We start from the raw sequence: 15,286 nt of genomic DNA, 5'->3' as shown, positions 1-15,286 counted from the left end.
CAATAGAAGAAATTAACCTTGGGGAGGAGTTGAGGATTCCATACCTCTTTCCAGATAGAGGAGTAAACAGGTTCCCTAAGTAAGCTGGTGTAGGCAGTTCTAACAAAGAAGTCTCCAGAGGGGTCCCACTTCCAAATAAGTATGTCCTCCCTAGGAAACAAGGGGAGGAATATATCGGCCAAAAGTTTCCTGAGCTCTCTAGCAGCAGGGAGGAGGAAGGGAAGGTCAATGCAACAGTCCTCCAAGGCCCTCAAGGTGCAATTGTTGAAGTAGTCACTGGCCCTTTCACCAAAGAAGCCTTTGGTGGCATCCTGTAGCCGTCTCAAGGAGGCGGAACAAGCAAGGGGTCTCTCTCCTAACCAGCAAACTTCCCAGAAGAGAATGTTCCTGCCATTTTCAATAAGCCACCTCAAACCATGAGATAAAGGGTCCCTACAGCTCAAGATGTTATTCCAAATTTTGGAACCCTTGGGAGGGCCCTCCTCTTTCAGGATAGAGGAAAATTTTGCATTACCCAAGTACTTAGCCCTGATGATCCTACTCCAATCTGTATCCTTGTTCAGAAGCTTCTAGGCAATTTTAGTCATAAGGGCCTTGTTGAACCTTGAGATCTTACGGGTTCCCAAGCTGCCCATGGCCTTGGGAAGACAAACTTTGTCCCAACCCACCAAGGTGAGCCTCGTCTTTTCTTCCATTCCCATCCAAAGGAAAGTATTTTGGATGTTTTCCTTCTTAGCAGCCATAGCCGCATATATCTTGAATAGGGAGAGAAAGTACACAGGGATCTTTTGGAGGGAGGAGGAAAGCATCTACAATTTCCCAGCACTACTCAGGAATCTACCTTTCCAACCAGCCAGTTTTTTCTGCATTCTTTCAAGGATAGAGATCTAGAAGGAATTACAGACATCTTTAACAGTCAAGGGGAGACCTAGGTAGGTGCCAGGGAGGGAGGCCCTTTATTAACCAAGGATTCTGCAGACTTTATCTTGGAGTTGGGCATTAGTGTGAAAGAAGTAAATGTTACTCTTTTCATAGTTAATGTGTTGGCCACATGCCAGAGCATATGCATTGACAAAGGATTTCCAAGCCTTAGCTTCCCAAACAGAGGAGATACCAAAAAGGATCGTATCGTCAACAAATTGTTGTAGAACATTGGGGGGCGCTGTAGAGGCATGTTTGATGCCCAAAAGAGCGCCTCTGCGAACCAAAGAGTTTAAGTTAGAGGCCAACACTTCAGCAAGGATGATGAAGAGGTAAGGGGATAGAGGATCCCCTTGCCGCAACCCTCAGGAAGCCTTGAACTTCTCCAAGGGGTTCCCGTTTAGCAGCACAACGTAGGTGACAGTAGATATGCATTCCCCAATAAGTTTGATGAGTTTGTCTCTAAACCCCATAGCTTTGAGTACTTTGAAAAGAAAGTTCCAGTTGACCCTATCATAAGCCTTGGAGATGCCAAGCTTAAGAACCATCCCTGGGTGATGACACTTATCCATGGAGTGGATAATCTGATGAGTAGAGATGACCGCATCAAGAATCTGTCTACCAGAAAAAAAAACCCTTCTGGGAGGGGCTAGTCAAAGGATCCAAGAAAGGTTTGAGCCTATTAACAAGAACTTTGCTGAAGATTTTATAAATAGTGTTGCAGAGACTAATAGTGTGGAAGTCCTTGAGAGTAGATGCCTCCTGAGTTTTAGGGACAAGAGAAATGAAGGTGTGATTGAGTTTGTTAAGGAGCTTCTCGATCTGAAAAAATCTCTAATAGCCAGCACAACATCAAGGCCCACCACATCCCAAAAATCTTGAAAAACTTGGGGGGAAACCATCAAGACTCGAGGCTTTGAAAGGGCCCATAGCAAAAACAATAGACTTGACTTGCTCTTCAGAAACAGGGGCCAAGATAAGGTTGTTATCTTCCTCTGAGAGGGGTGGAGGGAGGCAGTTAAGAAGGTCCTCCCCAGCAGGGCCCCCCCGGTCATCATCGTCCCTAAATAAAGTGGAAAAATGATTGATAGTTAGTCTGCTCAAACTATCAACATCGTTGACCACCTAATTGTTGTCGTTCATGAGGGAAGAGATGTGGTTTCTACACCTGTGGATAGAAGAAAATATGTGGAAGAAAGAAGTATTTTTATCACCCTCTTTGACCCATTGAACCCTAGATTTCTGTTTCCAGTAGAGTTCCTCTTTGTGGGAATTTTCCTTCCATTTTCTTCAGGAGGGTAGCCTCCTCCATATGGGTGGCTTCAAGGGAGTCACCTTGGTCAATATGCTCTTGGATAATAGTCAGTTTACTATTGAGCTCCTTTTTTTCCTTGAAGATATCCCCAAAGGTGTATTTTTTCCAGCCCCAGGCATTTCTTTTGACCAAGTCGAGCTTCTAGGCAATCCTGAACATAGGAGTACCAGGTATGTTGGTGCTCCACCATCTTTTTACGCAATCCTTGAACTCCAGATGAGAGTTACACATAATTTCATATCGAAAAGGATGCTTCTTCCTTGCAACATTTGTGGTATTCCAAAGGAGCAGGGGGTTGTGGTCAGAGACCGTTTTGGCGAGAGCAGTGAGCTTCAAGGCTGGACCAATTCCCCAATTGCCCGAGATGAGAAATTTGTCAAGTCTGACCTGAATAAGATCCTTTCCCTTCCTAAGATTGGACCAAGTGAATTTTTGCCCCGTTAGTTCCACATCCATTAACCCATTCATACCAATGAAGTCAACTAGATCAATCATGTTGTCAGAGTATTCTGGAAGGCCTCCCAACTTCTCAGAGGGAATCCAAGGAGAGTTGAAATCACCCGCAATCAACCAATGGCCATTGGCATTATTTTGTATTAGAGCAGTTATGTTGTTCTAGAGCTTTAATCTACCAGATCTGACATTAGGGGCATAAACATTAACAAGGATGCAGGAATTCATCAGGGAAGAGAGTTCAGAGACCAAAAGGTTGGCCGAGGAGGAGAGAAAACTGCCAGAAAAATGGGAGGGGTCCCACATGGTGACCAAGCCACCGGAGGCTCCAGTAGCATTACTAATAACAAACTTTGCACTAGGCCAAATTTTCCCAGCAACAAGGGAAAAGGAGGACAAAGACATCTTAACTTCTTGGAGAAGGACCATAATTTTATTTTCAAAAATACACTTTTTAAGAGAATATTGCTTTTGGGGGTTGTTCAGGCCCCTCATGTTCCAGGAGAGGACCTTCATTTCGTACATTTTATGGACATCTCCAAGATCTGTTGCCTGTCATTGGCAATATCCCTTACTGCTTCATTTTGTCTTGATAGTCTCTACAATGGTCGTCTCGCTTTAAAATTCGTCCCCACATCAGGCTTAGCATTCTTGGTCTTGCGTCTTTGAGTAATCCAACCCTCATTAACAAGAGTCATGCAACCACTGGATGAGGCATCAAGGGCATCAGGTGAGAGTATGCCTTGGTTCAAGGTGGGAGACACCAACTAGGAGCGAGTTGTCTTCAGGGTGAGAGAGGAGTCTGTCGCAATCTCACCATCTTCCAATTGATACACCAGTGAAACCGAGCTGGTCGTCGGGGAGATGCATTGTTCCTTCCAGGCCGAATTAGAGGCTTCCTCCACAATCTTTGCAGGAGATTTGAGAAGGTTGTTGATACTCTCAGCAAAGGGTATTCTTCCATAACTAGGTCCTCGGCTGCTAAGGGAGGTAGGTCCAGGCCAAGAGTAGGGCTGACAACAGGCCCCACAACTAGGTCTTAATGAATAATAGGAGCATTTGGCACTAAATCCTCCACCAAGGTCGGACCCTTAAGCTCGAGGGGCAAGGGGGCTAGGGCCTTGCATTGGGAGATAACATGCTTAGATTTGCGGAATTTTTTGCAAAAGAGGGTAGCATTTTCATAAACCAGAGCTTGGGTCCAACTGCTAAGCCTAAATTTGAGGGTTATGAAGTTGGGGAGATTCATGCTCACAGTAGCTTGAACACAGAAACGAGCATAGACTAGGAGCGATTTGGATATGGTGATATCATCCACACCTACAAAGTGACCAAAGGAGTTCCCAATCCATTTGAAGATAGATTCATCCTGGTATTCAAGAGGAAGCCCCCGAAGCCAAACCCATACCGACGCAGTTTTCTATAAGTCAGCCACAGGGTCAAAGTCAGCCTTCCAACAATAGAGAGAGAGGTTGTTTCGACCATAGGACCAACATCCAAAGAGGACAAGGGTGAAATCCTCCTTAGAAGTGAATTTGAAGAGGAAGAGGGCGCCAGGCATGGCACTAACAGAAACACTCCCTTTCAGTTTCCATTTGTCCTTGACCCATTTTCTGACCATCTCCACCGTGGGGAGCAAGGAGAAGAACTTCCACAGTCTCAGAATTTCCGACCAGCACATTTTTCCAATCTTTGAGATTCGCGTGAACAGCCGAAGACTCCGTGGTTAGAACAACTTGCGCGTTAGGAATAGGATCAGAAACAGATACCACGGGCGGGGCCAGAGAGCTCTCTGAAGAAGAATCATTAATCAGAGGCACCACCGGAATGGAAGGAGGAACTGCAGTGGGACCAAGAGAGGATGTGACAGACAGTGTCAACATTGCAGGGTTCAAAACGAGGTCCGTGGGTGATGGGGGGAGATCCCCACCAGCAGACACCACCATGAACGACGAAGATTTGAATTTTGAACTTGCAGAGCGGGAGACTCAATGTTAAGTTTATGTTTATATATGTTTATTTATTTAAATATATAATATTTATTTTTTTCCTTTCAACTATCATTCAATCAGAGTTTAAGATCAATCAATTGTGTCTATCTCCATCACACAATCAATTAACTTTGTAATTATCTCAATCTAATATTATAATAACAATATAATAATAATAATGTACTCTTAATATATTTTTTGCTTCGATGGGAAGTTTAATAGAAATATAAAAATATGATAATATAGTATTATCTTAATAATAATTTAATATTAATTATAATATAATAATAATTTGATATTCATTATTATATAATAACTTTTTAAAATGGCATAATAAACAAATATGATATCTTTTTACGTACTTTACCTATATTCTTCTAAAGATAGGTATGCTAATTTAATTGTTGACAAATCATATACATATTTAATATGCTTTTCACATTTTCAATATTATTTTTATTCATATATCATATGTATTTTGATATGAAAATGAGACAATGATTTTATTTTTCTAAAAAAGTTTATATATTTAAATATCTTGCTTTGATCATCAAATGTTTTAACAATTAACAATCAACAATTTTAAGTGAGATTCCCTTTTATTCTAATTAAATTTTATTGAAAAGAAACAAATTAATAAAGATTCCTAATCAAAACAATAAATTGTAACCAAATTGTAACCAATTTACTGTTCATAAAAAAATGCTTCTTTTCAAATGAAGAATACTACAAAATACAAAAAAACATAATATTATTTGGATTATTATTGCACAATAGTAGACCCTTCAAGATTTCATTTGAAAAGGCAAGTCATGTTACAAACTTAAAATTTCTACCAAGATTTGTCCTCTTCAAATCTCTAGAGATCTAATTTCATGTTGTATTGGTCTTTGAAATTAATGCATTCAATAGACATTTCAACACACAAGCACACTTTGCAATCATGCAATACTTTGACCTGGCATATTGATAATAATAATTATTTATATTTTTAATGAATAATATTTTTATTTTTATAATAATTATTTTAAATTTTAATTATTCAAAAAATTAGTATTAATATGTAAATTAATTATAATTTAATAATTGAAATTAAGTAACAAAAATTAAAAAATTACTTTAATTTAAATAAGTTTTTGAGATGAGATAAATTGATATAAAATATTAGATATCAAGAATTTATTTATTTTTTATATACATTAAATATTTAGATTTAAAAATTAAATTATTAAAGTTTGTTTGTTCTTTATGATTTAAAAGTTCATAAATTAATTTATAGTAACACTATTTAATCTGTGTATGTTTTATCATTTTGAAATTGAGAAACTAAATTTTCTAAATATATTTTCAAGGATTTCTATATGCATTTTTAGTATAAATTATGTGTAAGTTATTTCTTGGTTTATCAATCATAACATTCTTCAAATTGACAATTATATATGGGTACAAAAAAAATTATACTTTAGAATTGATGATGAGTTTATATTAAGTCGTATTTTTTTAGATTTAATATTTTTTCTTTCAAAAGTTTTGAAATATATATATTTTTTTAACATGTTTTCTTGATCCAATTTCTCTAGATTGTCTTTATACCATTTTAAAGCTTCACTTTTAATAGAAAAAAAGTTGTCTTTCCTGTAGAAGACACTTGAAAGTGTATTGCTTTTTATTTTGAAGTTACAAATCAATTATTTTTTAATTTCCTCAAGAAGAATATACTATTTTAAAAAATATGATACCAACCCAAAATTCACAATGTATACATGATCACATATATATTTAAGCAAGAGTAAACTATTTTTTTGATATTCCAATTCCAAAATTTAGCACCTCTACAATGATATTCCAAATAGAAAGAGAAAAAAAAAAACAATACCAAGGTTCCAATTTAGTAAATGATTAGGATTAAACTTCAAAATACTTTGGACTCTTGTCAAAAATTATAGAATATGTTGAAAAAAACAATACCAAGGTTCCAATTTAATAAATGATTAGTATTAAACTTCAAAATACTTTGAACTCTTATCAAAAATTATAGAATATGTTGAAATTTTGTTTTTGGCAATATGATTTTCATATCATTTATAGTATAACCAGACCTATTGTAATTTTTTTTTGGGGACATTTAACCATTTTTCAAGTCCCAAAAGAAAGACAATGTCAATTGCATAAAGTAAAAGTATATTAGTGCAACAATAAAGGTAAGTACATCTGGATCCATCCTTGTTCAAGGGAATTTTTAAAAGGCCTATATGATCATAAGTATTAGTTGAGAAGAAACTTATTTCTTTATCTTAATATTATAATTAATTTCTTTAACTAGTTTTGAGTTTCGTAATAGCTTTTTTTAAAGAACAATATCATGATTTTGATCTCTAAGGGAATTCTTATGTCTATCATACATTTAAAATATATTTTAAATCAATTAAAAGAGAAAATATAATTTCTTAATGTTTATGATAGATTTTAGCAAAAAATAATATGTGAAAATAAAATATTTAGAAATATTCTAATTCATTTATATTCAAATCATTTGGAAACCTTGAGCTAGAAGAATAGAACAAAAAAATTACATATTTCAAGGAGATGTGATTGTGTGATCTCATTCTTTTTGCAGTATATTTAAAGACCATTTATAAAAATATACCCCTAAATGTTAAAATTATGTACAATTGTAAACCTTTCAAGTTCCAATGTTGTTTTTGATAAAATAAGATAGGAAACGAGTTTCAATCACTTATATAACAAGAGAGTTTAGAAACATAGCATAGAATAAAACATTATCCAATAAAAAACTATTGACAAGAAGCACTACTTGACAAAACCAAACTAGACCAAGCAATGACACAAAAACATAGAAACAACACAAGGATAGCCATGAAGAAACACAATAAAAGTAACATAATAGAAGCAAACAATAAAAAATCACATAATGTAATGAGTAACTAGGGTTTCCCAATCGTTGCACATATTCTTTAGCTTGTCCTCCCACTTAGCAACACTGATGTCGATACGAGATTTAGTTTTTTTTGAAATTTTTTTAGAAGTTTTATCTTCTTCCCTCTGAATTAGTTTATGTTTCTTAAGGTCAACCTTAAGAATGAAAATCATGATGAAATTAACTCCCCGTGCAAGATTAAAAGGAAACTTGATGTGATTGGAAATCCTTTGATTGAGTTTCCTGCGAAGAATGGAAAGACTTTCCACTCTTGTCCTACCCCTCGTTTAAGGCTCTACTAAAGTTTGGTTTCAAATAGCCTTGATCATGTTGACTTTGTTGCCAGTTTTAGGTTTCTTCCAATTCCAACATTTGATTCCATGCTTTGGTCAAAAGCATTAGCTAGTCATTGATTTCCCCTTGGTCTTTTTTGTTTTTTATCTATCTTCTTATCATGCATGTTATGTTTGCCTCCTTGGATAATGTGTCTGTAGGTTTGGGCCCTTCCCATGTATTTCAGTTCATAGCTCTGGTCAAAATTGTTTACCTAAATTAAAACCTTAACAATTACAATTCCCCGAGACAACTCTTATCAAAATTTAATTAGTAACTTTAACCAATTCATTCATCACCTCTTCAATTCTAAACAACCTATTTTAGAATGTTTTCATATTCTCATACATGTTATCCCACTTTTCATTGCATCTATCACAAATCTGGTCTTTCCCAATGAGATCTTCAAGCTTTCTCATTCTAATTAAAAGATCGCCCAACTTACTAACTCAACCAATTTTTCACTACCATTTCGATCCTTGAATAAATCCTCCCTTGAGTCTTCACTAAAAGATTCATTCTACCTTTTAGGCTCCTCATTCTCCTCCTCATCTTCCTCATCAATATTATTAAAAGGAGACATAATGTCATGTGAAAATCCTTAGGGGGATTCAAAACCCCCATTCATCCTCAAATAGATCATCCTTAGTACTATGAGAATTATGAGAAGGTACTAAATCAGAAGTTATTTCCTTCACATTTACTTCACCTTCCTTAATGTCATCCTTGTAGGCACCTAACAAATGGTTAACGCTTGTGTTGTCATACATTAACATGTCTGCATCACCTTTTTTTAGGGTTTTCGCATTTACTAACATTTCCTCCATGTCTTGCATTTGATCTTTATCATTTTTTGACATTGTGTCATTCATCTGCATTCTCTTCCTATTTGATTTCATTTTCTCAAATTTGATTTAGGTCATTTTCGATCGATTTGTCATTAGTCTCTTTCAATTCAATCAACGTCATGTCCTCATCAATTATCTCCTTGACCATGATCGACACTATTCATTTATTGCTTGACCTATTTCATTTATTTTCTCTCTTAGGGTTTGTGATTCTTTAATCATTAAATCCTTAGTAACATCCTTTCTTAGGTTAAATGAATTTACTTATTTATCCTATGTCTTGTGTCACAATTAAATTATTTATTAATTGGCTAATTGTCCTTCTGTGAGAGATATTAATAAATGAGAAATTATTAATTTCTCCCACCTTTTTCTCTCCTAATTTTCCCCTCCAATTTCTCCACTAATTTGTCTCCACCTTTTGCTCAATCAATAAGCTATTTTTGTGCTCAGTCATGTCATAAATCAATAAGCTATTTTTGTGGCCAATTTGTCATAATCAATGAGCATAATTTTCTCTCAATTTGTCATATCTTGGCATAGCAATTTGTCATAAATTTGACATAGAAGTTTCTCATAATTTGTCCCTCAATCATTCCTTTTTGGAATCAAATTGCCTCTTCCATTTTCCTTGATTTGGTCACATCATTTTAGAGACTTTTTCCCTATAAATTGAGTCGTTTTCTTCAATCATTTGAACAACCACTTTGAGTATCCTTACACTATCAATTTCAATTCCCTTTGCCATCATTTTGCTATCATCTTGCTTGCAACATTCTTTGTAGGTGAGATCCACACACATTTGAAGGAGAAATCACAATGGAAGAACAATGAAAGAGATGCCTGCATTTGGTTTGAATTTCTTTTGAAACATTTCATTTTCATGCTTCTATTGATTGTGTTAGGGTGATATTTCATAACATTTTATGCTTTGTGGTTGGCTTATTGATGTTATGATGCCTTTGCCTAATTCCCTACCCACATTTTTTGGTGAATCTGATGTCAAACATGCCTAATTTGTGTTGTTTGAGTGTTTTTGAATGACTGCATGTCCAAATTGCATCCATGGAACCTTCTCAAACCTTCATCAAGACTTTTGTGCACTTGTGCACATAAATTGTGCACTTGTACCTTTTCTTTTGCACACTTGCAACCTATAATTGTGCATTGCGCCTATGCTTCTACGCACTTGCTCTGATTCTAACTTTAAAATTGTTGAATCTTTCTTAGTTGCAGGGTTAGATTAGGACTTTGAAGTGTTGAATATGGCTTAAAATGAATTCAGATAGTCCTAATTAGGTATTTGGGTTAAATAAAAATAAATTTTCATCTTTCTCTTTCATGCAAATGGTTAAACGGAACAACAAATTTCACTATAGACCAAAAATGAATTCAATTCTTGCAAATTTGATGCAATTTGGTCATATTTGGTGTAATTAGGGTTTGGAGAGGTCAAATGAATTCACATAATCTAATTAGGAATGGGAATGAACAACAAATCCACATGCTAGCTTAATTAGGGTTTTAAGGGAAGGAACATCTGCACTTTGTTTAAAGTCAATCAAAAGCTTTCAATTTCTCGATTTAAGGTGCATAATAATATTGTTAGGCATAATTTGACCTTGTGGAATTTATAAATTGGGACTCTTTGAAATTATGACAAATTTAGAGATCAATTAGTCTTATTTTGCATCAAAATTAGGGTTTTATGATCAAATTGGGCATCCATTTGACCCAATTTATCTTGTTGGCAACCCTAATTATGACTTTGGTAGGAATTGTGCACTTGCACACAGAAACTGCACATTGGCAACCAAAAACAGCATACGTGACCCCTTTGTCCTACACAAGTGACCCCTTTATTCTACGCAAGTACCCTCTCTACTATGCACAGGTGCATGGGCAAAATGTCAGATATAATTGATCATTTCAACTTTGAATCATTGCAGAATCATTTCATTATCAAGTATCAGGGTTTAGGTTTTTGATGATTTGCTCAACAATTTGGCGCTCATTGGGAGAAGACATACTTTGAAAAACTACTAATGATTTCATGCAGGACACTGTCAAAGATTGAAACTTGAAACATAGTGTCTTTGTTTTAGTAGTTAAATCACATTTCAATTTGGGCTTAAAATGAATGTGTGTTTGTTTTGTTTGGCACACTTGTGCATGTGAGTGGACCTATTGCTAACACACACTATCATATCCCCTTGGCTTTCGTAGTCCTAGGTGCATGACAAAAGTGTTAGCGACGCTCAAGTCTTATTTTTATTAAAGGGCTTGCTTCTCGAGAATCCCTTAAGGTCAGGTGAGAGGGAATGACCCAAGTGGTAACAAGCTGAAACCAAGCTACTTTCGAGCCACTATAAAAAAAAATGTGTTTGTGATGAAAGTCACAAGCAACAAGTGCAGATGTGTCATGCTGACATAAGTCTTCAATATCCGTGTGATACGTGAAAATTTGCAAGGGTTGGGGGGCCTCTTAATTGGTGAAATGTCGCATGTATGGACACTTGGATGAATGCCCTTCCTAAGAGACAAATTTTTTTAGTTGTCAAAATCCCACTATTTGTTGGTGCAGGAGGTTGAACCTCAGAAGTCGTCCCACAATCTCGCAGTTCAAAATTGAGATAGCAAATTCCCCTAGATATTTGAATCTTTGGGAATTCGAAACTTGGTGTACGCGAGAAGTGTATGTCGTGGTGGGTGAGCCAGCATCACCAAACTTCTAGGCTATACATTCTGAATAAGTGCAGTTCGAATTTATCCGTAGTGGGAATCCAACAAATATTGTCCTTGCCAAACCTTCGAATTGTAATTGAATGTTCTTTTTATTTCATGCAACAAGTCAAATAGCCATTTTGTCTTCTGTGTTTGTGGACATATCAAAGCATCATTTCAAAACAAAATCACATTAAAGCAAAGGTTAAAATTAAAGCAAGACATAAACAACCTTGGTCATAAAATTCAAACAAAGATTTCCAAAGTCAAACTTGTCTCAAAACAAATCAAAGTTATCATCCAAAGTTCGAAAGATCCCAATAACACGACTTATCAAACAAATGGACTCCTTGGTTTCAAAATCCATGTTATTTTAGGTTAGGTTTTGTATGGTCCAAACTTAGGTCTTAGGACATATTCATTGTCTTCATAATAGTCCTTTTGCATTGTCATATATCATTTTGGTGTCTAGGTTTTAAAGTCCATTTCTTACGTTTTGATCATTCATTTTCCTTGCATTGACCTCATTGTCCCAAAACTAGGTCTTGGCTTAGGTTGCATTTCATATTCCAAATCATTGGTCTTCATATCTCCTTATTGCATTAGCAGTGTCATTGCATGGTCCTAAACCCTAGTTTTGTCTTAGGTGGATTTACCATATCATTACTCATATCATATCTTAGTCCTTATCATTATCATTGCCTTCTTGCATTTAGTCTCAAATTTAGGTTTTCCAAACTTGAAAAATCAAATCTTTAGATCATATCCAAATTTATTGTTAGGGAAGTCTTGACCTTGATCCAATTCAATTCCCTAGGGTATCTCTTTAGGTTTGCATTCCTAAACGTTTTCTAAATCTTCAAAAACAACAAAAACATAGGTTGCATTCTAGTCCAAGATTGCATTTCCATTCCTAAGGTTGCATTTAGTTGCATTTCATTATCATTCTAAAACACATAAGTTGCATTATTGTCCTTTTAGGTTGCATTTGCAATTCCATTAGTTGTATATACCATCCTTAAATTCTAAAATCCCAGAAACATTGCATAGTGAGATGCTTGTTGAAAGAAGGTCAAAGTCTAAGAAATCGCAAGAACTTACATATCAAGCCATGTATTTTCCAATGGATAATGTACCAAACACACAAATTCAACAATATCAAACCCAACCACCTGATTCTAATGTGGGTCCTTCAAGAAATACATTACCACAATATGGGACGGTACAACTAGGACCTCCACTATACTATGAACCCATATTCATGCCAATGAAACCAGGTTGTGGAAGTGTTCCACCAACACCATCAAGGAGTGCACCATTTGACATTAATAAATTGAATCAAGAACATGTCCAACAACCATTAGCATCACACGAGAAACCAAATCTCTTACAAGGCTTCAGATCAACCACCGACCTTCAACAAGAAATTTACCCAAATGATCAATTAGATTCAGACACTTCCGCAGATTTCGATATGGTTGTCAACAACACTAAACTGACAAGAAAGATGGATAAATTCATGAGCAAGATGTTTCAAATGTTTCCCAATAAATATTTGGGTATTATCCAAGAGAAATTTCCCACAACATCAAAGGCTCAAACTAATGTTCAAGTTCAACATGAGACAAACAATCTCATAAATCTTGAGCCTTCTCAAAATGAAGTTAATTTATAACAAGAGGCTCCAACCACACTACTTGAGAAATGTGCATCTAAAACTTTTAAGTGTGAACATTCCTCCAAAGACAACATTTGAAGCAGTCAATAATCCATTGTTTAATACGCCATTTACGCAAGACCAAACGGTGATACCAAAAACATTGACAAATGCAATACAACAAAAGACATCTAAAGTTCTTCAAGTTGGTTCACAACCAGAGATACAAGAACATTTCACTACGTGGATGTCGCATATTACAAATATTCAAATTAATCCAATGACACAGTAGGATACTTATGTGCAATCAAGTTTAGTGTACACGACAAATTATGCACAAACAACCCAAAATTTGTCAGCAAGACCATCTATCATGGCTACACAACAAACAAACAATAATGTGCAAATGCAACATCAAGTACTATAAAAAGAACCTTCAAATGTGCAAATGAATCAAGCACAACAAAAACATCACACTAAGCAACATGCAACAATACCTTCTTCGGTGCCACAAGTGAATACGAACTTGAAACAATCATTTGGACATTCTTTAAAGAAAGTTAACACACATGCAATACCGCACATAAAAGTTAAACAATAGAAGGAGCCAAAAGTGCATACGCATGATCTCTTGAAGATATTTGGGTATGTACCAGGTCAACAACCTTTGACCTATAAAATCAGCAAAACCCAAATCAATATCAACATCACAACCAACAATATCATGTTCCTCAATATGCAAAACAAGGGCAAGCCAATTATTATATGCCTCAACAACAAGCATATGTCTATCACCAACCACAGGCCCAATTTCAACAACTGATCCAACCTACTGGACAATTTATCAATCCCAGATGTAGATGGCAATCCCATCTCAATAGGAACAAAAAAAATATCCAATATCAAAACACGACAGTGCCACAACAACAAGAGCAATATCAAAATGCTTATGTTATAGAGACGCAAAAGACAACAATTTCATAGCACCAAAATCCATTTGGAGGCACTGTGTATCGTCAAAGAGGACATGTAGGGATGAATGATGAACTTCAAAAGCCCTCACAATGTGACGCAGTTGCGACAACAAGTTGAGAAGTTGCGACAACAAGTTGAGGCTTTACAAATTAAAGGGACAAGAAGTTATGCACACAACAAGATTTATCTCCCAATCCATTTGATAAGATTGTGTACATACTTCCCTTCACTAAACATTTTGAAGTACAAAATTTTGAGAAATACAAGGGAAGAGGAAACCCTAAAGATCACATTCGGGCCTTTTTTGCATCATGCACAAAAGTTAATTATGACGACACATATCTTATGCACCTCTTTCCCAGAAGTCTTGTGAGACAAACCATGGACGGGTATTCGTGTTTACCTGGCAATATAAAATCATGGAATGAATTGGCCAAAAAATTAATTTACCATTTTGGTCTTAATATTGGCAATGATGTGACCATGATAGATTTATGTGAGACAAAGCAAAAATCTAGAGAACCTTTGGTCACTTTCTTGTAAAGATGGCAGAGTCTAGTTAGCCAATGTTCTCTTAGCATTCTTGAGGAACAAGTTAATTTCTTTATTCAAAATTTGGTGCCAGAAATGATGTATGAGCTAAAACTAAAACGTCCTAGTACCATTCAAAAGCTCATTAAGAAAGGAATAAACATTGAGAATGCTCATGTCAAAAGGGATTATCAAGATCAATAAGGACAATAAATTTAAACAACTGAAGTGACAAGAACAAATTCTGCTCTAGAAATAAGAATGCCACCAATGATGGAGTTGTACATGCTAGAACAGTGAGCAACAATCAAGCAAAATTTGTTATAAAAGGACCAACTGCTCAAAACATTTAGGCTTCTACCCAGACTCAAAAGCCAAATAATGCAACCAATATGATCCAACAAGGCCAACCATAGGGTCAACAACGTAGGCCTTTCAGATCAAGAGACACACCTTCTTAACAATTCACACCATTGGGAGAGCCTATTGAATTGGTAATGAAACAATTGATTCAAGCCAATTTCATTAAATTGCTAGAGATAAAAGAGGAACAATCGGTAAAGCTATATTGGTGGAATGACACCATTGTTCAAAAGGGCA

The sequence above is a fragment of the Cryptomeria japonica genome, chromosome 7 (genome assembly GCF_030272615.1).
Source record: "Cryptomeria japonica chromosome 7, Sugi_1.0, whole genome shotgun sequence".
NCBI lineage: Eukaryota > Viridiplantae > Streptophyta > Pinopsida > Cupressales > Cupressaceae > Cryptomeria > Cryptomeria japonica.
Note: the sequence above shows the minus strand (reverse complement) of the source record.